A 26016-nucleotide genomic window follows, 5' to 3' on the forward strand; every position below is an offset into this window, starting at 1 on the left:
TTCAGCACTTTACTTCCTCAGTCCTTAGAGATACTGCAAACCACAAAATGAGATTTTCTTAGACAACATAATGAAATACCTTAAAACTTTAGAGAAATCAAGGCTAATGTAATTTGTCTGAAAAAGAAAAAGTATAATTAAATATTTATTAATGTGCAGCTGTGATTATATTAGACTGCACAAAAACTGATAAGCTTTGGTATTCATTATTCCTATATTAATAGTCTGCAATAAATGGAGAACACACTTTTACTTTGATTTAAGACCTAAATAAAGGTAGTTCTTACAAAACTGTGGATCTTTCATTAGAGTATTCAAGTTTCTTTATCACTTATTTTTTAACTGAAACCTAGGATTCTGAGGGCTTTGGGATCCCACACAATTTATAATAGTGTTCTTTTTACGAAGTCTACAAAAATTTCAGCTCATTGGCTGGTCTTATTTTTGCCTATATACCTTTGCTTTTGATGAGAGTCGAAAATGTTTTATGCACAGTATGTAGTAGTGTCTGCCTTGTTGAACACCTAGACAGAAGCTTTGTTTTGCTTAAGCACCAGTCGGCAGTACCTTACAAAGCTTAAGTAGGAAGCGGATCCAGAGAGAGGGCTGCCTGCAGCGAAAAGAGTGAATTACGAAAAGGAAAAGGAAAGATTGAGAAGATGAGTGTAGTAGTCATTACCAACATCTAGGGAATGGCTACAGGGCTTTCTAGATACTCCATTAATTCATACAGTCTCTTCGTAAACTGGGCTTTGACAGAGGATTATAGAAAGGAAGCTTCTTATAGCTGTTACTGTCTCTGTAATGATATGCACTTCTCAAAATAAAGAAAACAAGTGTTAATTGAATTTCTGCAACAATATATTTCAGGAGATATATTTACTTGACTAAAAGCACAATTTAAAAATTATCATTAAAGACAAATTTTCACATTTAAATCTATCATATCATCAGTAAAAAAAAGGCAGCCCTAGCAAATAAATGGAAGACATTTGAGTTTTCATAAGATTCTGTAGTTGTTTGTTTTTTTAAGGCAGGGTTTTAATAATTGTTAAAAATGTTTATTATAACCATCACTATTAGATTATATTAAATCCTTTCAGTTTTTATCCCAGAGATTTCAAAAATGCCATTATCTTAAGGAGGGGGGTAGAAAGACGTTTTATGTAAGGATTCAGAGTTTTGTGAAGCAAATTAAGACTACGAATAGCATTTAACATATTAAGGAGTTCATACTGTACATATCAATGGGTGGTAAGACTTGAGATGTTTCTTCATTCTGTGGGTCTTAGTTTTCTTATCTAGAAAGTAAATAGCATTATGTAATAGATGAACTCTAAACGCTATATTTTGAAGAGAGTAGATTTATTATTCAGTCCAAATCCTGTATGCAAGGCCTTTCACAGCTAAAAAGCTTTAGAGTTATGTTTAATTTAATTTACTTTCACAAATCCTATTACACTACTCATCATTCTCTGGACTGACAAATTCTGTCTTTAGGCTGAAGTGTTTAACTGATCTCTACCTTTATGCTCATTTACAGTTCTTCCTGAATTTCCTACATTGTCAGTCAGACGACTGTTTACTTTGTCATCCTGTGTAACAGGCACTATGCTGAGAACCTTACACGTGTCCTCACGACAAACCTTCTGTATGTAGGCACTGTTATCTCCATCTTACGGAGGAGATGGAGTCTTACGGGTGAAGTCCCTGGCTAGCATACACAACCGGAACGAGTCAGGGCCAAACTTCTAACCCAGGAGTGTTTCCCAAACCTATGCGAGCCTTGACCTCCAGTGAGGCTGCTTCTCTCTACACAGTCACTCAAATCCTGTGGATTCTGCCTCCTAAATAAGACTTGAGATTCTTTTCTCATCTATCCTTCCCCTGCCGTTACCTTAATTTCGATGCTTCATCATCCCTACCTAGACTACTGTGTCAGTCTCTCAACTGGTTTCCCTATGCCTAGTGCTGTGTAACACGGTAGATGTTTCAGATCGTTTCATGGTTTCCTCCTTACCTGTAGGTTAAGTAGAAACTCTTCAACATAATCTGTGTCCAGTTTATAATCTGTCTCCAGTTGATATTACCTGCTCACCTCCATCTTGTATTATATCGTAAGTTCCCTGAGTATGGGTGCTAATATCTGTTTATTCCTCACAATATTGTGGACATAACTGCTTGATGAATAGTTGTTGACTTAATGAGGTTCTCGCCTTGGCAATGCAGTATACTTTGCTAGAATTAAAATGAATTACTCTGTGTAGTAGGAATAATAAGGTTATTTTAGTTTCTTAATAATTCATACATTGTTATTTTAATGTAATAATTCATAGTCTTCCAGTAATATTCATTTGAATTAATAAGATTTTAAGCTATTACATGCCATCGTTCTAAGTTCCTGGAGAGTTCGTAAAATTGAGACATAGCAAGAGCATAAACACTAGGTTTTGGACATTTATTGGGGTACAGAGTAAAAAATGAGCCGTCATTGGCTCTTCGTTAGAAATTTGACTGCGAGTCAAATTTTTATAATCTTTATCTTGTATAAATAAATCTGTAATCAGCATCATTTTTGATGCTCAAGATGTACCTGGGGTACAGAGTAATAATGAGCCGTCATTGGCTCTTCGTTAGAAATTTGACTGCGAGTCAAATTTTTATAATCTTTATCTTGTATAAATAAGTCTGTAATCAGCATCATTTTTGATGCTCAAGATGTACCAATGATTCATGAACCACCCAAAGGGAATAGTGTGAATAATTAGTATAATCGTATACTTGGGTTTGTTTAATTCGCAACTTTTTAAAGTCTTTTCTAAATCTAAGGTTTTTGATGGATACATTGAAACATTGGGAAAACTAAAGGTTACCAGTTGAAATATTATTTTTAATAAAAATGTTTAGATCATAAAAATGAGTTTCTTAATAGACATGCAGATAGACAAGTTTTCATGATAGATGAAATATTTAAAATAGGCTTCACCTAAGATCAGTAAGTTTCACTAACTGCACTTTTTATGTGTTCATTCTTTTTTTAAAGTATAAAATATAATTGAGATACAGTAAAATTTACCCTCATAGTGTACAATTCAGTGGCTTTTAGTATATTCACAGAATTGTGCAGTTATCACCAATGTATTATTCCTGAACATTTTTACCCAAAAAGAAACTCATGCCCATTAGCAATTACTTCCCTTTCTTCTCTCTTCCCAGCCGCTGCCAATCACTAAACTACTTTCTGTCTCTCATGGATTTGCCTGTCCTGGACATTTCATATGGATTTATATAGTATGTGGCCTTCGAGGTCTGGATTTCTTTGACTTAGCCTATTTCCAAGGTTCATCCATGTTGTAGTCTGTATCATTTCTTCATTCCTTTTTATAGCAGAATAATATTCCATTGTCTGGATAAGACCACATCGTGTTATCCATTCATCAGTTTATGGCCATTTGAGTTTTTTCCATTTTTTGACTATTATGAATAATGCTGTAACGGACATTTGTATACAGGTTTTTATGTGACTATGTTTTCAGTTGGGTATCTGCATAGCAGCAGAACTACTGGGTAATGTGGAAACTCTACAACCATTTGAGAAACTTCTAGACTGTTTTCCGCAGCGGCTGCAACATCTTGGATTCCCACCAGCAGCGTGTGAGTAGGCCAATTTCCCTGCATCCTCAACACTTGTTATCTGTCTTTTTGATTATAGACATTCTAGTGGGTGAGAAATGATCTCTAAGATAAGTGAATTTCCTTGTAACATAGTATTAAATTAGATGAAGGTAATAATTATTTTCCAGTTTATAGAAAAGGAGCTAAACATTAATTTTTATTCTATAACTGTTATTAAATAATTAAACCCCACTATTAATTATACTAGCTCCAGATACACAAAATTATATATTTAGTTCTTTTTTTAAAAAAATTACACATGTAAATTTATGTCCTCCATCACCTAAATATGAGGACTACAAGTTTTATATATTTAAGGCAAAGTACTTATGCTCATAGATTGTTTTCTTTTTATTGTTCATGTTGATTATGAAAGAACAATTCTCCAGTCGGTGTATTCACATCGATTCTAATAAGTTTAGAAATGTAATTTAAATAGCATTTTAAGTCTTTCCTTTTAAAAATACACAAATGTTGCTTTTTCGTAGGATCGCATAAATGGATAGTGGAAGTTTACGTGACTAAATATGAAAACAAGCTGTAACAGGAATATGTCTTGTGCTAGTTTTGATTATATGCACTACATTTTAAGTAAACAGGTACTTGTAAAGAATGAGAAATAATGCTGCTGTTAGTCATTTTCTTCAGTTGGGCAGAGTTGGAGCCAAGAAGCTTCTTTCACGGCAGCCGTAGTGCATGGAGAAAGCTATTAGAGTTTCTTGAACAGTTCTCTATGGTGAAAGTCAAACTTGAGTCTTTTATTTTCTCTATGAGCGTATATAGCTAATTTGACTGATTTTCTTAAATATTCTTTGAGGGCATATGTAAGAATAAGGATTCAGTTTTAATATTAGAAATGACTGAGAGATCTCGCTTATTCTCCTATAACAATATTTATCACCAGTGCTCCTGAGGCCGTAAGAGCAGAATTGTCACATATTCGTTTATATAATGAGTAGGAAAACTTGTTTTAATAAGTAATCTGTGTATGGTGGTACATCTGTATTCTTTCCTTATCTGTTAGCAGGGGTGGTGTTCTGCAAACTAATGCCATAGCTTTTTGGTGGCTGAGACTTATGGGCTCAGAGTAATAGTGATATTTCTTCATATAGGAAACCCTAATATCTTCTAATGTAATGATGTATGGGATTGTGCAATAGACAAACTTTTTAATGTTCCATCAGTTGCTTACAAGAAAAAGAGCATTTTGCAGTATCGGGTGGCAATAGTGAGATACACCGGATGGTAGAGGGTTGTCAGCGATGACATAGATGCTTAGGCCAAACAAAATAGATAAGAGGGGATTGATCATCATTGATGCCGAGAGTGACTTCACAGTGGCACAGCAGATGGTGTGTGCGTGGTGAGTTCCCTCATTCAGTTTTATGTCAGGGCAGGAAGTACTTTGTAAGTGTTGTATTATAGTTTGGGATGTGTGTGTGTGCGTGTGCACGTGCATGAGTGTGGGCATGTAAGCTTCAATTCTTAAGTTATATAATGTTAAAAAAAAAAAAAAAGTAATTCAGCTGGAAGATTTTGTGCCTAGATCTATATTTTTTCATTATTGTAACGTTTGGGGGTTATAATTTCTAAACTTTTGGAAAGGATATCCATTCAGAACATTTTGGAAATTCTGGGTAAATTATCTGCAAATATATATATATATATATACACACACATATATATATTTTAAATTTGTCCAGTTAATATCAACATTCAATTTGCTGATTTTTTTAAAAAGAAAAATTAAGTGTATCTGCATCAGTGAAACTGGCCTAGCGTTCACATTAGGGGAGGATATTTTTATTAGATTTTGTAGTCTATACAATGAGCCGATAAACTTTCTATAAGGATTATGTGTTATTTTAGGCTTTAAACTCTAAAAATGATCTCATCCTAAATGACTTTGAGGGTGTACAGATAATTGACTGTTTTTCTCATCTCTGGCTTTGGGTCTCTTCAGATATTCTTCATGTTCTTGAATTATTTTTGGTAATTTATATTTTCCTAGAAAATGGTCAAATCACAGTAGATTTTTTATATCTTTAAAATGAAATTGTACACAGTATTATGTATATTTTTTAAAACCTCCACATATGTAATTACATCACGCTTTTCATTTCTAATGCTTTATGAGGCTTACTTTTTGATACCGAGTGTTTACGAAAGTGTCATAATAAAAAATCACTGAGGGAATCATATTATACTTGAGATTTTTATCTCTCTAAGGGAAATAGACATCATTTCAAGAGGTTTTATTTTCCTGAGATGGACGTGGGCAGTAAATATACTGAGGTAAGCCTATTCCCCTGGGAAATATAACATGAACAGGAAAAAATAATCCCCAATATTAATAGTTTCTTCTGTATGATGGGTTTGTGGGTGGTTTTTATTCTCTAGCATTTTCTTCTCTATTTCTATACGTTTTATATAGAGAAAGTAAATATACAGCAAAAATAAATGTCATCTTAATTGCCATGGCAGTGTGTGTGTACACATTAGTTTTGTCTCTCTGCCTACTTACCTCCTATCGCCAGTCCCCCAACTGGTTAAGCAAAATAAGGATGAATAGACAATTAAATGTTTTTTTGTTTTTGTTTTTTAATGATTCTGAAGAATTCCATTTCATAAGAAAAGCCAATTACAGACAAACTGAAATGACCACTTTTTGCTCTGGAATTACATTCTTTGCTTCTGGAGAGAGGAGAGACAGAGTTAGTGTTTTTCTTTCTCGAGTAGTAGAAGTATAAACTGTTGATTCCTCTTTTTCTTGCAGAGAGAGGGTCTTGCTTATTTCTCTCAACTACTTCTTCAGAAAGGTTAATTGGAGCATAGTTAACACAAAGCTCAAGAATGTTCTCATCCTGGAGAGCTCGAGTGTAATTTTTAGGAAGTCAAGGTTTGTAGCCATAGGGTATATTCTACTTGGGAATTGAGATGCAGTGGAGTCATTTGGCATTAATTCAGTTTCGGAGTTTTGAAACAAATGACTGCCTCATGGCAACATTTTAATCTGAAATCTGTTCCGAAGATTGATGACCTCTCTAAAAGGTCTCTCTGTAACTGTTCAGACTTCAGTTTTAGCCAAGTATCGATGCGTTAATTTTATCGGATTAGTTTCTGTGTGTACACACACACTCTCTGTGTGTCTCTCTCTCTCTCTCTCTCTGAAATTTCATTGTTCTCTGAAATTTTTATTTTTTTAATTTGACTTTTTTTTTATGTACTATTAAAGAGAGTTATGACAGTAATGCAATACTGACGATAAGGGAGTCATCTTTTTTCTCTTCAGTCTCTGAGAGTGTGCTAAAGACATTGGCAGCGGCTTGGGATTCAGGTCAGTCTCACAGAGGCAACTTTAATAATGTTTTACAGTGACAACAGGAGACTCACACACGCAGCAGCTGGTTGGTGTATTTGTTTCTCTGTTGATCTGAGTCGGATTAAACCACCTCCAGGGTGTGATCCGCCTCGTCAGAAAACTGGCACAGCCCGAAAAGGAAGGAGTTTTCAAGTAAGATGAGGGAGAAACAAGGACTAGGACAAAAGAAAACCCAAGGTTAGAACGATTCACTGAAGAAATTTACTCAAGGACACGAAGAGGTTTTCTCCCTCACTACCTCCAGAATAACATGGCAAGGATTCTTAGTGACTTCAATTATTCATTATCAAGCAAGTGCGAGCGGAGTCAATGAGTGGTTGGCCAATTGGTACATTCTGCCTTGCAAGCAACAGCCGGGGCCTTGTAAGTAGGCTGTTGTATGTTATAAATGATAAGTGTATAAGCATAAAGATGGGTATAAGTTATAGGTTCCTTGTGGGAAGGCACCCCAGCTCAGCCTTGCCTGAATATTCACTGCAACTCTTCCATACGTACAGAATATGAGTGGAGCCAATAGTCGATTAATGGAAAATGCTAGTTGGGGTAGAGATTTACAAAAGTTGATAGACATTCTATAAACATTTTGTTTTTAACTTAAAGCGTGTCTTCTATTATTAATTAAAAATCTTTTGACATAAAGTCCAGCTCATTTCAAATGAGGGTGGGTCCACTGACTAGAGACCACCGCCATCTTTCTTGGATAAACAGTTTTCAATTCCAGTTTCCACAAAATAGAAAAAGAATGTAGACGTTTACAAAGCAAACAGTATGGGATCCCACTTGATTTTTTATGTTTTGTAATAACAGTTTTTCTTTTCTAATTTTTAAGGATTTACCTCTCCAAAGATTTTGCTGTTTTCTGAAAACATCCCTTATTTTAGTTTTCATAGAAACACCTTTTTTTGTACTCATGTTGCAGTATTTAATTTTGTGATCACAAACCACCATACAAGGGATGCAAGTGAACACAAGCATACATTTTTACTCAGGAAAACAGAATGTGCCAGCATACTGCTAATGGAGTAGTCTGCTTGACTCAAGCATTTAGCTTGCAGTGGGTACCTAGGTATTTTCAAGAGGAAATGTAGAGCTAGCTCATAAACACAGTGGAGACTTGGAGACTTTCTTCTGTGTTTGATTTAACTGATTCCTAAATTCTTCGTTAGAGACTTAGCTATGACCGACTCTTATGCTTAAGCCTTCGAACAGTCTTTGGTGAGGCAGATTGTTAAGGAGCCAGACATGCACGTTAGTATGGGAGGAGACCAACAGGGGCTCTGCTGTCAGAGCTCGTGTACTTAACCGTGCCCTCTACAGCTTCCCCTTGTGGAAAGTATTAGGATACTGCTCTGTGTCAATGATACAGCAAGCAGATAAGAAACGATGCATAGAAAACAATATAATAATTTGACTTATTCTTTATATAAAACAAACTCAAGAAAGAGTATGTCTCCTTTTCAACTATCTCAGAATGAATTATCAAAAGTGATCTTCTATTAGGATGGCAGTGTATCAGTAAATCAGTAAGAACAGAAATTATGCAAGTCATTTATGCAGACAAACTCCAAATAGAATTATGAATTCATAACAACATTAAAAAGCCCTATTTGGCTGATGGTTATTATTCGAGAGGAATGTTTTGCTTGTTTAGATCAGGTGTCAGACTATTCTTCCTCGGAGGGACAGGGCAGCCCAGACTTTAGCCTGATTCAGTTCCCGAAGAGAAGAAGGGATGACTGCCTTTTCCCCATAGGTAACATAGTCTAGTTCTCAAGCCACCAGACACGTCCAGCCCACATGTTTATTTCACTCAGTAGCATGTGACTCTGGGCGAGCTACCTAACCTTTCTTGTCTCACTCACGTCATTATAAAGTAGGGATTGGTGTATATCACACAGAATTTCTATGAGATTTAAATAAATTATTCATGTAAAATTCTTAGAACAGCACCTGGTTGTAGGGGAGGAAGAAACATTCCTCTACCCTCCTGGGTTATTTCGGCTGGTCTAATAAGTAAATTGACATGAGAAAGATTAACGAGAAAATAACCCAATTTAATTACAGACATATGCATGGGAACCCCACATACACGAGAGGTTCAGGGACAGAGAGTTAAAATGAGGTAGAAATGGCATTCTGAGCTAAGGATGAAGTAAGGCGCCTGGGGCTTCAGAGGGAAGAAAGGTCACACAGGACAGTAAGAGCAAATGTGCAATGCGCAACAATTAGTTCGCACTGCCCTGTAGGTAGGCCATAAAAAGTTTTTTCCTGATAACTCTTATTATGGGCGAGGCCCCTAATTTAAATTCTTTAAGGCAGAGGTGAAAGTTTCCCATGAGCCTTCAGGGTCTTGATTGCCATCAGCTCAAAATAATTTACACGCCAAAGTGGCATGTTTTGGGGAGACCTGTTCTGAACCTCTACACCGGTATGAAGCAAATGCTCAATGATGGCCTGCATCATCCTTATCATAGTCAAAAAAGGAGAATAATGAGGTTATTGTTGAAAATGCCATGATTGGTGACCCTGCGATATGCAATTTGGTGAGTAGGTACATAAATAAAAAGTAGGAGAACCAGAGAAGGCGGAAGTGAAAACTTAATGTGTGGTCTAGAACAGTCGTCATAGTTCTGGGCTCTACGTCTTGTTCATTATAAGATGATACAAAGTAGAAATAAAAAATAATCTAAAGTAAATAAACATGACACAAATGAGTAAGTTAGAGAATAGAAATATATAGTGGGATAAATATGAGAGTGGACATGAAACATTTTTCTCCAGCTTTATAGAGGTATAATTGACAAATGAAAATCGTATGTATTTATGGTATATGTGATATTTTGATTTATGTATATATTGCGAAATGGTTACTGCAATCAAGCTAAATAACATATCCATCACCTCACATGGTTATTTTGTGTGTGTGCTGAAAAGATTTACTCTTAAAAAGATTTACTCTTAACAAGAGTAAGATTTACTCTTAACAAATTTCAAGTATATAGTATAGTATTAACTACAGTCGCTTGCTATACATTAGCTCTCCAGAACATACTCATTCTTCAGAACTGAAACTTTGCACGCTTTGACCAACATCTCCCAATTTCTCCCCTCTCCCAACCCCTGGCCAGAATGGACTTTTTGAAAAATCCCAGTAAAATGTAGACCTAGAGAGGTGGAAGAATCTTGATTATGTCATGCCTCTTTGAAATTCCCTTAAATAGCTTCCCATGTTCTCAAGATAAAGGTGCAAACATTGAACTTGCCTTCCAATCCCTGCGATCTGACCCGTTCTCAAGATAAAGGTGCAAACTGAACTTGCACATTGAACTTGCCTTCCAATCCCTGCGATCTGACCTCTGCCTGCTTCTCCGCCCTGTGCCCTTACTCCTTTGGCTCTTGTTCTCCAGCATCTGACTGATCTTCCAGCAGACACTGTCCTTTTCTACACCTTGTTTTGCCTGGACTGCCGTTACTCTCGGTTTGAACAGTTAATATCTATTTTTCTTTAGGATGTCAACTCAAAATTTCACACCCATGGGAAATCATCCCCTGATCTTCACAGATGACGTTGGGGTCTCATCATGTTCTCATACTTCCCTGTGCCTCTTCTTCATACCTGTCACTGTCAACAACGATTTCTGATAATTTGGCTTCCCTTTTCTCCCAACTCGACTGTGTTCTGTTTGAGAGTAGCATTGATGGCTGTTTTGCACACTGTTAAACACAAGTGCCTAGTACAGATGGGTACTCAGTAAGTACTTGGTGAATGAATAAATATCGGCATGGTCAAATAATTTTTCCATTTTTTTTCTTTATGAGAATTACAAACCCATTCTCTCAAACCAAACCAGATCCAAAGCAAATGGTTTTATGGAAACATTCTTCAAAATTTTCTAAGAAATAACTTTCTATATTAAACTGTTTCATAGTAAATATATATAAAGCTTTCTGGTTCATTTTGTCCCAGTATCAAATTTGATGAAGTACCAAGAAATAGTATTATAGACGTAGTTCAGTCACGGGAAAAGTCAATATAAAATTCAAGCAAATCAGGTTCAACAGGATATTAAAAGAACAATATATCATAATCATATATAGCTTTTTCAGTGAACTAAAGAAATGAGTGGATGTGAAGTCAAATATGGAGAACTACCTGTTTATTTTAACTGATGCTAGAAAAGAGTTTGATGAAACTCAATATTCATTAAGTCTTTAATAGGATGGAGACCAGTTAAAAATTTCTATCCTGATCAATAGCCAGTATCATGCTATGGGATGATATGTTAGAGATGTTTCTGTGAAAATAGAATTTTAAAAAGGCTCACTAATGCCACCATTAGTTAACCTTTTTTGTTGTTGCCAAATTCTGGGCCATGCGATAAGACAGAAGAGAAATTAGAAGCAGGACTTATGGAGAAAAAGATACAGTTCCCATTATTTGCAAGCAAGATGGTTATACCTAGAAACCAAAGAGAAAATGAAAAACTAGTAGGATTAATAAGAATAGATGCAAATTTATTTGAAAGTTGAGGTTGAATAAAAGATAAGGTGAATGACTTTTCTGTAATGTAATAAATTAGATAATGTAGTTCGATAATGCTCCATTTACTCTAATCTCCAGGAACACATTAATGAAAAAAAATAAGACAAATAAATAAAGAAAATTATATGCTGAAAGATACAGAAAATTTTAAAAGGAGAGTCATACCGTGGTCCTGAATGCCATGACAGAATAAAGATGTAAGTGCTTCTAAAATTGATTAATATTCACTGTGCCCAAATCCCCAAATATTTCTTTTGAAATCTGACCAGAAAACTTGTTTCTTTGGAAGAATAAATGAATGATAAAAACAAAGACAAAATTTTCAGTGAATGGCAATCAAGAGGAAATAACATTACCAAATACCATGTTTTATAAACCAGTAAACAGTGTAGTACTGAAGAATAGACAAACACATCCGAATAAGCCCAGAAACAGATTTATTGTATGTGAGGAATTAATAAGTGCTTTAAAAAGGAACTTAAAGAATCAGGCAATTAGCTTCCTAAAACAAAATATATGAATGGCCAATAAGCACATGAAAAGATGATCGATATCATTAATCATCAGGCAAACGCAAATTAAAACCACAGTGAGATACCAATTCCATACACCCAACGGTTTCAGGAGCTGTGTGCCAGGAACCCAGAATTCGGGATGAAGACCAAGCCCAAATATGTATACAGCAGGGTTCTTTGGAAAAGACAATGCTGGGGAAGATGGAAGGCAGAAAGAAAAGAGAAAATGAAATATGAGATGGGTCGACTCCATTAAAAAAAGCCATCAGCATGAGTCTACAGGAGCTGAGCAGGGCTGTTGAGGACAGGACACTGGACATCATTTATTCATGGGGTCAGCAGGAGTCAGAGTCGACTCAGCGGCACCTTCTGTTTCCTTGTTTGTGAAGGCGGCAGGTAGGCTGGATGATCCCTGAAGTTCTCTTTGTTTTCAAAGTCTGTAACCCTTTTAACCTGAGCCCTTGTGTTTTTTGCGATACTGTTTTCTCTCTCTAGAGATATTAGTGCCTTTGTTTCCTTCAGGCCTTATTCCTTCTTAAAAATCCCAATAGCTCCAGAACCCAGAGTGTGGCAAGGAAGAGGTTAATACTAGGACAAACTGGTGGCAATTCAGGGGACCAGAGTTCATCCTAGCAGCTGGTCTGGGAGGGAAAAAAAACAGTTTCAAATGACAAAGAACGACCAGAATGTAATCCGAGTAGGAATCTGGACATACTTTTCTTTTGTCCACTAATTGAGGAATTTAATGAGGGTTGTGCCCCAGAAATTGGTTTCAAATTATTAACGTATGTCAGGAGAGAAAGTAGAATTTGATATACTACATTTTAGAGATAGCGATGGCTTTGTCCTGTGTATAGATGGATTTAGAAGTTGTAAAGCATTAAAAAAAAAGATGCAGAAGACATAGCTCTTATTCTTTTGGGGCCTATCTTAAAAAGAACTGTGCTTAAAGGAAAGTGTTTTTGTTTAAAAGGAGTAAAACAAAAGATAAATTGTTTTCGTTATCTAAAAATCAGGTTTTTTTATGGTTTTAAATTTCAAGGTAGTATTGATAGTTGGGTTACAGATTTTTTTTTTATAAGTTTTACTTGTGCTTACTTTTTACGATGGTGACTGGTATATGCATATACTTATATCAAAATTACACTAATTTGGGGAAACTGATCTCATTCTTGGATTTTGATTAATGTATCCCTTTTTAGGAATATGCTTCGTGAGATTATTGTTTTACATTGCTTTAGCATCAAGGGTTCAAGAGAAAAGATGTTCTGAATATTTTCAGTATACTAATATAGTTTTGTTGAAATATCTATTTGACTTATACAGTTTAAGCGTATTAATACTGATAGTCTATTTGAGTCTCAGACTGTATGACAGTAATGGCTTGAATACAGACATTTCTGAAATTCCTTATCCAGTAAGAAATTCTGAGTTAGTGTGGAAGTGGAGGTCATGTGCTGGCACGTGTTCTTCTCATCTTGTCCTCAGCCAGGAGTATATAGTAACTTTCATGGATTCCCTTTTGTTGTTTAAACAGCCATTATGTATAGCAAAGTGTTTGCAGCCTTATCTTCTCTAAGAAATTCCCTATGGATGTCATAATTGTTGCATATTGAACAAATATTTATGCTTTTTTGCATAACGTTGAAATTAAAATTTATATGAAAAGAAAAAAGAATACCAAAGTGATATCTCTAGATTTTTTTTTTTTGAAAGATGAGACAATACTTTGGGTAATGCAATAAAAAACTGAGGGATGGTAAAGCAGTATATCATCCTTCTAGGCAATTCCATTCTTCCGTTCTCTGATTATTTTATTCATTATAATTGGAAATAATCGATAAGTAATGATGAAATAACTTCTGGGATGATGAACTAGCAAAGGTTTCAAAACAACAAAAAAGCAAGGTCACTGAGACTCCATGATATATCTTAGATTTATAAAAGGGTCCAATGGATCCATACAGTAATTGCAAGTAAAATGAGTTTTATTCTAATTTTTAGAAAAGTAAATTTTCTTTTGTTCTTTGGAAGACCTCTTGAAATGCCATGGAATATCAGTCCTTACAAATAGCTCACGAAGAAATTCAAAGACAGTAGACCCTGATGATATCACCAGGGGTTAACTTTGAAAAGCTCGTTAGACCTGGTGGAGATGTGAAATAGGGTCTGTCTCTCTGAATGTGGAGCCCTGGGGAGAGGTCCAAACTAAAGACTTCAGTCTGAGAGTCATCAGCACATACATGGTTTTTAAAGCCTCGGGTCTAGATGGGATCACCCGGGAAGGGAGTATAAATTGAAAAGAGCAAAGAGCCCAGAAGACCCTCCTGTGGCACATTGGGCTTTAGAAGTCTGGTAAAGGAAGAAGCTACTGAAAGGGTGTAACATGTCAGGTCGGAACCTGGAATATCATTTAGAGACAAGTGTTTTAAATCATTAATTGGGTCCAAGGATGCTGAGAAATAATTTTTTAAAAAAGTGAGGTCAGGGAGGTTTGACCATTGGCTTTTTATAAAATCGGAATCATCGATGACCTTTAGAGAGCTGCTCGGATGAAGCGGTGGGACCCAAAGCCTGTTCGTAATGGCTCGAAGTGAGGAAGTGGAGATAGAAAGGAGAGGCAGATTTTTCAGTAGATTTTGCTGCGAAGAGAAAGCAGAGAAATGGTAGTTGGTGGGGTTTCTTATAATCCACTTTAGGGGATGAAGAGGAATTGGTAGCGTACCTAGAATTGGGAGTGTGAGTCAGGGAGATATTGGTACCTTAAATTAACCTCTTAAGGCTCCGTATTAATAGTCTCATTAATACTCTCTATGAAGGAGCAAAGCAGCCCCTGATCAATTTCTCCCCTACCCCACTTTCTGTTTTAATAGTGAAAAAAAAATCTGCTAGAATTTTTACTAGCCTTTTGTCTATTAGAGACAAAACCACTTAATACTGGCCTGCTTGTCTAATTTTATGGTGCAGATCAACAGGGTAAAATTGAAATCTTTGTTAATCAAATCTCGGTTTTCTGGGATACATTTACTTAAGTGAAATATATCTGCTAGCTAGATTTCCTTATCTTTTGGGGCTTTTATGAACAGCAATGATTCCTGTCTAAATGGTAAGACGAATTGAAATAGCATTTAATTTCAAATAGTCTAAAATTTTAATTTCCTGTTTTCCTATGTGAATGTTGCTTAGGATGATGAAGAACAAAGATTCCGAAAGATACGTTTCGAGTTATAAGTAATTAAAACAGAGGAAAAGTCTTGAAAACCTTTATTATGGGAACTAATTTACTAAATATCGATTGAATGGGCCAGTTTGGAGCAGTTAGAACTTGTACTTAAAATACTGTTTTTTTCCTTAAATAATAGTTTCTTCCGAGAATGTAAGGGTTATATTCAGTGACGTTGACTCCAATCGACTTTAGAAGTTTTCGTATTTATCTGCTTTAGATTTGGAATATGATTTTAAAAAGATAATTTGTTTGGGATATATAGTCTTGTTGACTCATTATTTTGATTTGAGAGAATCAAAATGAATTCTTTACAACTTTTCATCTTTATTCTTTATTTTGCTTATTTTGTGTTAAAATCTTAATCCTCTGAGTTATATGTCATAGCTCAGTATTGTAAGCCTGATTAGACAATGAGACTTTCTGGAACAATTCTAAGTGATATTCCAGGAACCCACTGGCAGTTAAATAATACAGATGTCTTTTGGCTCTTGAAATTTTCATGGTTGGCTTCCACTAAATGAGATTGTTGGATGCAGAAAATATTTAGCATCCTTTGAAAAGTCCCTCCTGACTAATTTCCAAACTCTCCAAAGCAGCAAGATCTCAACATTTCTTAAAGTTGACAATTTAAAAGTACTTCGGTGTTAGCGATAACATGGTTAGTTAAACTTATTTGAGGTCCCGTTTGCCAAATTTTTATTTTATGTGTTTATGCTCATAAACATAAATTTTGTATTTTAACATTTATTTAGTCTCTCAGACCAAAGATATAGCTTCTTTGATTCTTTCCTTCTTCCTCTCATTTCAACACTGACTTCTTTCTTTCTTCACAAGTTTAGGGAGAAAAGTCGTCTTCCAACAAATCTCTGTAGTATCCTGCACTGTTACATGATGGGCTGTAAAATACTTTAGGATTTGGTCCCTGCCCAGATCCGGCCAGTTTCTTGTCTTCAATGATCCTGAGCTATTTATAGTTTTCCAAATAAGTCCTCTGAAGCTCCTGGGCCTTTTCTCATGGTTTTGTTCCTTTTTCTTGTAATCCTCTCTCCCAGCTTGTCTAACAAATTCCTACTTATTCTTTACTTTTCTGCTGACAGTTCACCTCCTTTGTAATGTATTTCCCTTGGGCAGACTCTGTGCTACTTCTTAAATGTCCCTGCTCCCCTTTGCAGATACTGTCACCGTAGAAGTGATCTAAATGTAGTTGCTGCACATTGTCCTCTCTCTCAACCCGCAGTGACCAATACAGAAGTTACTAGCCACAAATGGCTTTTGAGCACTTAAAAGATTTTTCTGTTCTGTAGAACCTGCTTTTGAACCCAGTCCATTAAGTTCTTAATTTTAGATGCCTTTTTCAGTTCTGGAATTTTTATTTGATTATTTTCCCTCCAACTTTTTACTGTGAAAAATTTTCAAAATTTGAAAATTTCAAATTTTAAGGAGAGCGATCAGTACTCACATACTCTCTGTCTAAATTTATCGGTTGACTGCATTTTGCCACATTTATTTTATCTCTGTAGATAAATCCATTTGAGAATAAATTGCAGACATCGTGTCTCTTCTTTCCTAAATATTTCATTATTTTTCCCCTTAAATACTCAGCATGTATTTCCCAAGAACGAGGACTTCTAGTACATAAACATAATTATCAAACTCAAGAATTTAATATGGAGATAACACTTTATATATGAGTCCATATTTAAATTTTCCAAATGTCCCAATAAAATATTTTATAGGTGACCCACCCATGTTCAAAGATCACATTTCGTTGTCATGTCTCCTCTAAATTAGACATTTCCTGGCCTTTTTTTGGCAGGAGGAGGGGGGAAAGGGGAGTGAGGGAGGGTCTTCCTTGGCATTGACCTTTTTAGGTCCTTGGCCAGTTGTTTTGCGGAATGTACCTCAGTTTGGACTCGTTTAATTGTTTCCTCATGATTGGTTATGGATTAAACATTTTGGCAAGAATTTATTAGGAAGTCATGAAGTCAGTTCGTCTCATTGGTGATGCTGAGTTTGATCATTTCACTTAGGTGAAAATGCTTATAAAAATCACAATCTAAATCAGTAATAGTTCATACATGTTAAACGATGTATCAAAGAATCTCTTTCTTTTTAAATATAAAACTTGGCAGAAACTCAAATCATTTTCCAGTACTAGAGTAATTTCAAAGAGAAGGATTCATAAGTACTGTTCACATTTTATGCCTGAATCACTGACAACTCAATTAACATGTCCATGAACAACTCTATTTTAGTTAGGGGTCTTTCTCCTTTTGAATTTGGATTGCTCAGCTGAAGGCTCTTTAGCGAGAGCCGATGTGAGTACTTTTATATACTTCATACAAATTAATGGGTTTCATTAATAATTATAGTTTAAACTAGCTGGATTTTCTTTGTTTACTTGTTTTCTTATTTTTAAGAATGACTGATTCCGGATCCGCAATGTTAGCTTAAACATATCCTCAAAATAAGGCCACACTTTAAAATAAAAACAACAACAACAAAAAGCAAAAACAATACAGACATTTATGTTGGAAAGAATCTTCATAGTTTTTTGTTAGTACTTTAACTTTTTTAGGTTTTCTTAGGCATTGACGTACTTCTTAGACTGTATTGTCGGCAGGCAGATGCTCTATTTACTTCAAGAGCTGAAAAACAGCTGGAGCCAGTGATTGGAAATAGTACTAAGTACATGGACTAAGAAAATCATAGGGGTCCAAATTTTTTAAAAACCTATTGGACAGGCTTTCTTATAAATGTAATAGTTAAAAGAGCAAGCTCCCTATACTGCTTTAGAATTCAAGAAAATATTTAGCTTATAGACTTCCAGAGAATGTGGCAGTTTGTTTTGGTTCAGTTTTTGAAATACTGTACCTTTGTTTTAATGCTAGCTTATAACGCACATTCGAACTATAGCTTTATAAGTCTATGAAGGAAAGATATATAGAATAGGAACTAACCCTGATTAAGATCAGCATGTTTATGCAACATCATTAATTTAACAAGCAAATAAACTGAGTAACCATTTAGGGCTAAAGCTTTTGTTAAGAGGAATATGAAGTCTTTTATTTCTAGGAGCTTACAGACTAACAGAAAAGACAGTTGTAAACAAATTCTGATAATAAAATATCTGTGATAATACATCATAGACAATGCAGAGAACTCAGCTAACTGCCATATGAAAACGAAGCTGTGTTATGACTCCATAAATCAAAACAGCTGACATCATCAGACCTGCTGTGATTCACAGAGGTCTTTGTCTTTGGCAAATAGTTGTACTTCTATGACATTCCTTGATTTTCTTTAGTATGCTGGGTAAACCTGCCTAATGGTTTTCAAACTTTTAGTGGTTAAAATCTTTTTGTCAATTTTTGATTTTATTTATTTATCTTTACCTGATACTTATTTTAGTCTCATAGTCTGATAAAGGAATTGTGCTAATTCTTTGCCTGTCGTTAATGGTTTTTATGATTTTTTAAATATTTCAACTTTAATATTGGCCGATAAACACATGTTCAGGTAGATAATATACTTTAACTGATTGCTACTTCAGTTTAAAATTTGCTGAAATTTGTCTTTGCCCCAGGGTGAAGTTTCTGATCAATATAAATAGAATTATTTTATGTCTTTGTCTTAGAAAAGGTTGCATGTTTGAATTAGGAATTGAGTGTGCCAATGGGGGTGTGGATGGATAGTGCTTGTGATAGCTCACTGCCTGTGAGGTCCTTGCATGCGTCTGTGAAGCCGTGACTGTCGTCAGCACTGAGTGAATAACTTGGTAAGCAGATTACTCTCCAACTCCTAGGGAGGGGACTGCAGACTCAGAAGGAGCAAACCTCTGCCTTGATGGAGTAAGTATTGATAATCAGTTTCTTGTATATTTTGCTCGAATTTTATTTTTTTCTGTTTGTTGATCTGTTACTTTCTTCCTGTTATGATTGGATTTTACTGGGAAACTTTTTCCTATGTTTTAAATCGTCTTGAACCAATTTTCAATTACATTTTCAAGGTGTTTAAATGTTTAGTGTTTATACAGTTTTCTACATTTTTGCTCAGTCATGGAATAGAACTGATTACCAAAGAAAATCTGACCCTTAATGAGCAAGAAAATTTGCAGGCTGGATGTATTTTTTTTAAATATATTTTTATCTAGGCCAGATTGCCCTTCAAGATATGTGATCTATTGCCTGAGGCTTCTTAGATCTCTTATAAAATGCATTATATTGCCTGACCCAAATATTATATTACCCAGGTAAAACAATATAATTAGAGCTTAATTGATTGAATAAGATTCAAGAAAACAGGGCTAAATTTTAATTTTCTCAATACTGGAACTGTCTTTTTCAATCTTCAGCTTGGTTAACTTCTATAATTTGCCATTATCCCAGTTACTACCTAATTTCTATGCACTAGAATTCCTTAAAATAGATCTTGAATAGCATTTTTACTGTCAAGTAATTTTCTCTTTGTATATAATATATTTATAGTTTTAAATATATGCATATATACAATATATACCCACTACTTTACCATGACTCTAAGGTCAGAAGCTGCGTTTTTCTTATCTTTATATTTTTAATACTCGGCATAAAGTTAGATATTCGTTGGAGACAGAGGAAGAAGGAAATGAATAACCTTTAGGTACTAAGAACACAAATTACTGAGTTTGATGTCCATTCTCTTACATATTTGTTTAGTTTGGTTATTTCAACAGGAATATGAAAATATAGATGACTCAGAATGAAATGAATAGAACCTTCTGGAAGGTGGAATGATCCTGAGAAGTAATAAGTATCTCATCACTCTAAACGAGCAGTCAGAGGATAGATTATTCTTTGACAGTGATGTCGAAGAGGAGAGTTCCCGTAATGGATAGAAAGTTCAGGGTGACAGCTAGGATCTTTTTTATCTTCAAATTTCTGTGAGAAGTCTGTTACTTTAATAAATAGAACATCAAGATTTTGCAGCACAATAACCAGAGAGTCAAAAGAAGCAGATGTAAAAAAACCAAAAACAAGTGGATTCTTAAAGTACAATTTAAAGAAGATTTCTCATATTTTATGTGGAAGGGAAGAAAAAACTTTGATATTTAAGTAGAAAACATCTTCTAGAGAAACTTCTTTAATTAGATAGGAAATCTAGAGCTGAACAAGAAAAAAATGTGGCTATATATAAAAGATAAAACTTATATGGTAAAATAGAACATGAACAAAATTAGATCTGATAGGTTTTTGGTGGAATCTTTGGGGTTCTCTTTACATAGTACTGTATCATCTGCAAATAGCGACATGATACTATATAAAGTTTTTCTTCTTCCTTTCCAATTTGGATGCCTTTTCTTTCTTTTTTTGTCTGATTGCTGTGGGTAGGCCTTCCAATACTATGTTGAATTAAAGTGGTGAAAGTAGACATCCTTATTTTTGTACTGATCTTAAAGAAAAAGCTTTTAGCTTTTTACTGCTGAGTATGCTGTTAGCTGTGTGTTTGTTGTATACGACCTAATTTATTATGTTGAGGTATGTTCCTTCTGTCCCCACTCTGTTGAGAGTTTTTATCATAAATGGATGCTGGATTTTGTCAAATGTTTTTTTATGTCTCTATTGATCATATGATTTTTATACTTCATTTTGGTTATATGATGTATCATGATAATCAATTCGTGGATATTGAACCAAACTTGCATCCCAGGAATAAATCCCACTTGATCATGGTGTATGATCTTCTTAAGGGATTGCTGAATTTGGTTTGCTGATGTTGCTAAGGATTTTTACATCTGTGTTGATCAGGGACATTGGCCTATAATTTTTTTTTGTAATGTCTTTGTCTGGTTTTGGAATCAGGGGTTCCAAGCTGGCCTCAAAATGAGTTTGGGAGCTCTTACAATTTGAAAAGAAGAAAAGCAGCTGAAAAGGAAAATGGGCAAAGGATGTGACTAGGCAGTTTTAGAAGAGCAATTCAGATGGTCAATATGTTTCAAAAGATGGTCAGACTTATTAGCAGTCAATGAAATGCAAATTAAAATCACACCAAACTATCATATACATCCATATGACTGGCAAAAATTTAAATCATCAAAAATACCTGTTACTTGAGATGGGAATGTAAGAAGTTATTTGAATACATTGCTGATGGAAATACGGTATTGCATTTTTTGGAAGGCTATCTGGCAGTGTCTCTTAAAATTGGAAGTAAACATGTTCTGTGCCCTAGTAATTCTATCTCAGAAAACCTATCCCTAAGAAATAAAAACACTGGCAGTACAAGGATGTTTATTTCAGCACTGTTTATAATATCAAAAATTACAAATGAAATAATTCCCATTAATAGTGAAATGAGTAAATAAATTATGGCGCATCACAACATAGAATATTGTATTGTCATCAGAAACAAGATCGCATGAACTAACTTGGTTTTTCTATGAGGTATTCTTGAATGAGGACAGAAGCATGTACAGTAGTATGTATTCGTACATTCTATTTTGTAGAACAATGACCAAAAAGCCTGTGTTATTCATATAATAGTATTAGCATATAAGAACGTAGAAGAATGCATACTAGAGGGTTAACGTGTTGTTGGGGGAATGATAGTAAGGCAGCAGGAAAAGGAAGAAAAGGAGGTGTGTTATGAGGCAGTTTGATGTTTGAATGGAACCCAAGCAGGCAGCCAGGATTGAAGATCTAAATTTGAGAGTACGCTATAGAGGTAATATCAGATGCCAACAAAACTCATGGCAAAGCTCTTAGTATTTATCTATATTTTTTGCCATATATCTTTGTCAGTATGTGCTTCACTTTAGGAAGAGCTCAGCAGTAGGTTTTATCATTTCTGCTTCAGCTAGCTTATGTTAATTGATGCTTGTAGGAAGCTTTTATTTATTCAACAAATATTTGAGCACCTGCTTGTGTCAGGCATTGTTTTAGGCCCTACAGTGGTAAATGAGACGTACAAGGTCCCTGTCACAATAAATACATTTATAATGTCAGATCACATAAATACTGTGAAGGAAATAAAGCATTTTAAGGGGATGAAAAGAGACAGGGCAGGGAAGGAGAGGAGAGGGTAGGTGACTACGTAACATGTGGTAGTCAGGAAAGGTTTTTCTTTGAAGAGATGAATTTGACAAAAGATCTGACTGAAAGGAAGCATCTAGCCCGGCGGGTATATGGGAGAAGAGCATTTCCGTCAGACAGAAGAAGGAAGGTTCTGAGGATGGCATTGGCTTGGCCTGTTTTGGAAGCCGGAAGACCAGGGAGACTAAGGTCGAGGGAGGAAGAGGGGAAGCGTGACTACATGAGTTTGTCCGTATCGGTTTTATTCTGGTTGTGGTGGGGAGTGATTGGAGGGTTAAGAGCGCTGAAGGCTGCGTCCATCGACCTTTAGGAAAACTCACGCCGGCTGCCGTGTGAAAAAGTGACTCTAGGGGACAAGAGGCGAAGCCCCGAAGAGCATGAAGGGTGTTGCACTAGTGCAGGCAAGAGACGGCGGGGTCGGTCTGTTCGTGAGGTAAGTAAGGGAAGTAGTGAGAAGGGAATCAGATTTCAGATGCATTTTGAAGGTAGAGGGCATGGAGCTTAAATCATGAAAGGTCCGATATATTTTCGTTGAGCCTACTTTGGAATCTCATAAAACAAATACCTTAGAATCTGAATATGCTTTAGTCTCTGCCTCAATAAAGTAGAACCCTTAAGTTGAGGGTATTAAAAAGCGAAGCAAATAAATTAAAAAGGGGGTAGTGATTAAAACTTCTCTTGCCTGAAATCTCAAAGCAGTCACAAGTCTCCTCCAAACGTCATCCTTTTTTTTCTTTCTTTTTTTTTTTTTAAATAACGTCTAGATGGCTGCAGGTTTTGCCTTTCATCTCCTTTCAGAGCTTGCCGTGGCCCTCAGGGGTGCCGTGCTGTAAGGTAGCAAGAGTTGAAGTAACAGAAACCATTTATTATTTACCACGGGCTAGGTATGGCTTTAAGGGCTTTTCACATATTAAATCCCTTCGTTCTCGGACATCCCTGTGAGGTCGCTCCTCTGACTGCTCCTGGTTTACACGTGAGAAAATAACTAGCACATGTGCCCGTTAGGTGATGTCAGGTAGACTCGGCACCCACGCCTTGTCATCGTGTCGTGTTTTATCTTACGGGAACCCCAAGCCGACCTGCGAAGGGGACAGCATTTATCTTTTCTTATTTCACTAATCTTTTTTATTCTTGTATTTTCTGTGGTGTTGAAAAACTGTACATAAAAGTTTTGAGAGGCTATTATACTTCCGACTGTGAACACCCTGTTGACTTTTTTTTTTCCTCAAATGACCCAACTGTCTTCGAAGTTACCATGTTTTTAATCTAAACAGTGTCTCTCGGATGACATCTCAGACCCAGAAGTTACACAGAAATCTTTCAACAGATAATGTCTTGATTTCTGAGTCACAAAATACAATCCCCATTCTGCTTTGTTTTTATGTCCCCCGTGTCCGGCAAGACACTTAGCACATGACAGATGTTTAGTGAGCGTCAACCGAATGACTCAGTGGAGAGACCAGATTCACTTTGTAATGTGGTGTCATTTCCATCTACTAAAGAAAGGTTTACTCTGAGAGAAGAAGATATGACTCCTGACTGGCCAGTTTATCCACCCCCATGGGAAGAGAGAAGTCCTGTCTCCTGGTGTTTCCTCCTTAGCCTTCGTGAAGAACCCCCATTTGTGCCAAAAGACCACATATTGTGACTGGCCGAGCCTGGGTCATGTTTCCTGCTAACGGCCATGCCGGAAGCCTGAGCAAACCAAAATGGCAACTATCATTGTCCACCACGAAGATTAATTAGAATTTAAATTTTCAAACAAGTCCCCTCTCTGTTAACCTGTGCTAATTTATGAAAAAGTGCAAATTCAAAAAAAAAAAAAAAAAAACACGGTATGCAAACATGGGAAACGTACATCTTAGTCTTTTTGTTAAGGGGAGAAAAAGACAGACTGTGAAGTGAACGAAAGATGGAAATCTCAAGGGTGAGACCATCTCTTCACAGGTTCCCGTGTGGGAGTCTCTCGCGCTCTGACCAGAGGGGTGCAGTCCAGGCTGTTTTTTGGCGGGCCTGGCTCATTTTGCACACTGTTCCCCTCGAGGACTCAGAGGTCACTGAAGTGGTATATAAATGCACTTCGAAGCTCTCACAGCTCACCTTGCTAGCTGAGCTTGCTTAGGGGCAGTTATCACAGTTCCGTCTCAGCCAGCTTGTTTCTGATAGTGATGGAGGAGGTGTGAGAGAGAAAGGATCCGGGGAGAGAACCACTGGGGGAACAGTGTGAGCGTCGACATGCTTCCCACTCCCCATGCAGGGATAAACCTCAGAGTGCTGCTCCTTGTTCCTTTAAATGGAGATGTATCACATTTTGCTCTCTGCAGAAAGTAGTCCCTAATGGAAGATGGAGCCAGAGCAAGAGGAAACATCTAAGCTTTATTGATCTGTGCCCCTTCATCACTCCTCCCCACTGGGAAAATGATTGCTGTTTAAAAAAAAAAAAAAAAAAAAACCTTCAGGAGCTTTTGTGGGATGTTACCATTGCTGTTTCGAAACAGAGAAACAATTATTCATAAATAATATGGAGAAAGGTTTTTCTTGATTTTTTTCCTTCTAAAACTGAGTGGGAGGAAATTATACAAAATGAGTAAATTATGGTATTACTTATAAACAATTCCATTTTCACTTAGGCAACCCTAGTATTAAGCAAGAGGCTCTCTGGGAGGGCTTTGCTATCATGTTTGCATATTTACCATAACTCTTGATTAAGTGTTCTGAAATCACTATTATGAGATCTAGACATTTTTCCCAACCCCCAAATGACAACAAAACCATATATACACAGGCATAAAAAAAACAAAACTATTATTTATAACCTCCATTTTTTCTCAGACCTAAAATGAGCATCTTCATGGTTATTTTTGCCTTCTTATTATGAATTCTCTCAGCTGAAATTAGGGTAAAGTTTCAATTTAAGTCATCTCTAACGAATACTGTTTGATTATTTTTCCATATATATTATGTCATTGTTGCACATATGCAGTTTCTGTGGTGTGAGAATGAGCAGGCCACCATAAAAATAATTCTGAAAGATAGCCCCATGAATAGTATTTTCTCTGTCATTGTTGATCAGTTATGGTCCCTATTTTCCTCAATAGATAAAAAAATATATATATTAAGCTTAAAAAAAAAACAAACCCAAATAGCTGTAAACCATAATCTCCTGCATATTGTTGGTACTGTAACTGCTACTTAGGTAACTTAATAAATATTTGATAATTCTAAACATGATACAGAAGAACAAGAAGCTTCTAAGATAAACAGCTGTAAAATAAACTTAATCCTAGACCATGACTAACTTGTTTTCTTTTACATTTCGGATAATATTATTTACCTCCATGAAATTTTAAGTGTGTAAATAAATATGCACGTGATTCAAGTCACCAAATATCTGTGTGATCTTTTCAGTATTCCTGAATCTATCCCTTCTGCTAATAACTTTTTCTTTCACTAAGACTAACAATAACCTTAATTGGGATCTCTCCCTGAAGTTTTTCCATGCTTTAACTGTTTCTCGTTCACACTGGTGCCAGATCATCTTTCTAAATGCAGTCTTGGTCACTCACACTCCTGCTTCAGTGTCTCCAACGTCTTTGAATTTGTGT

At 35.8% G+C, this 26016-nt stretch overlaps 1 protein-coding gene across 2 annotated transcripts in view; it reads left to right on the forward strand.

The window, feature by feature from the left end:
* The window catches only part of MAGI3 (membrane associated guanylate kinase, WW and PDZ domain containing 3), a 179053-nt gene that overhangs the window by 48159 nt on the left and 104878 nt on the right, over positions 1–26016 (forward strand). The window lies entirely within an intron of this gene.

Source organism: Pteropus alecto, unplaced genomic scaffold (assembly GCF_000325575.1).
Source record: "Pteropus alecto unplaced genomic scaffold, ASM32557v1 scaffold106, whole genome shotgun sequence".
NCBI lineage: Eukaryota > Metazoa > Chordata > Mammalia > Chiroptera > Pteropodidae > Pteropus > Pteropus alecto.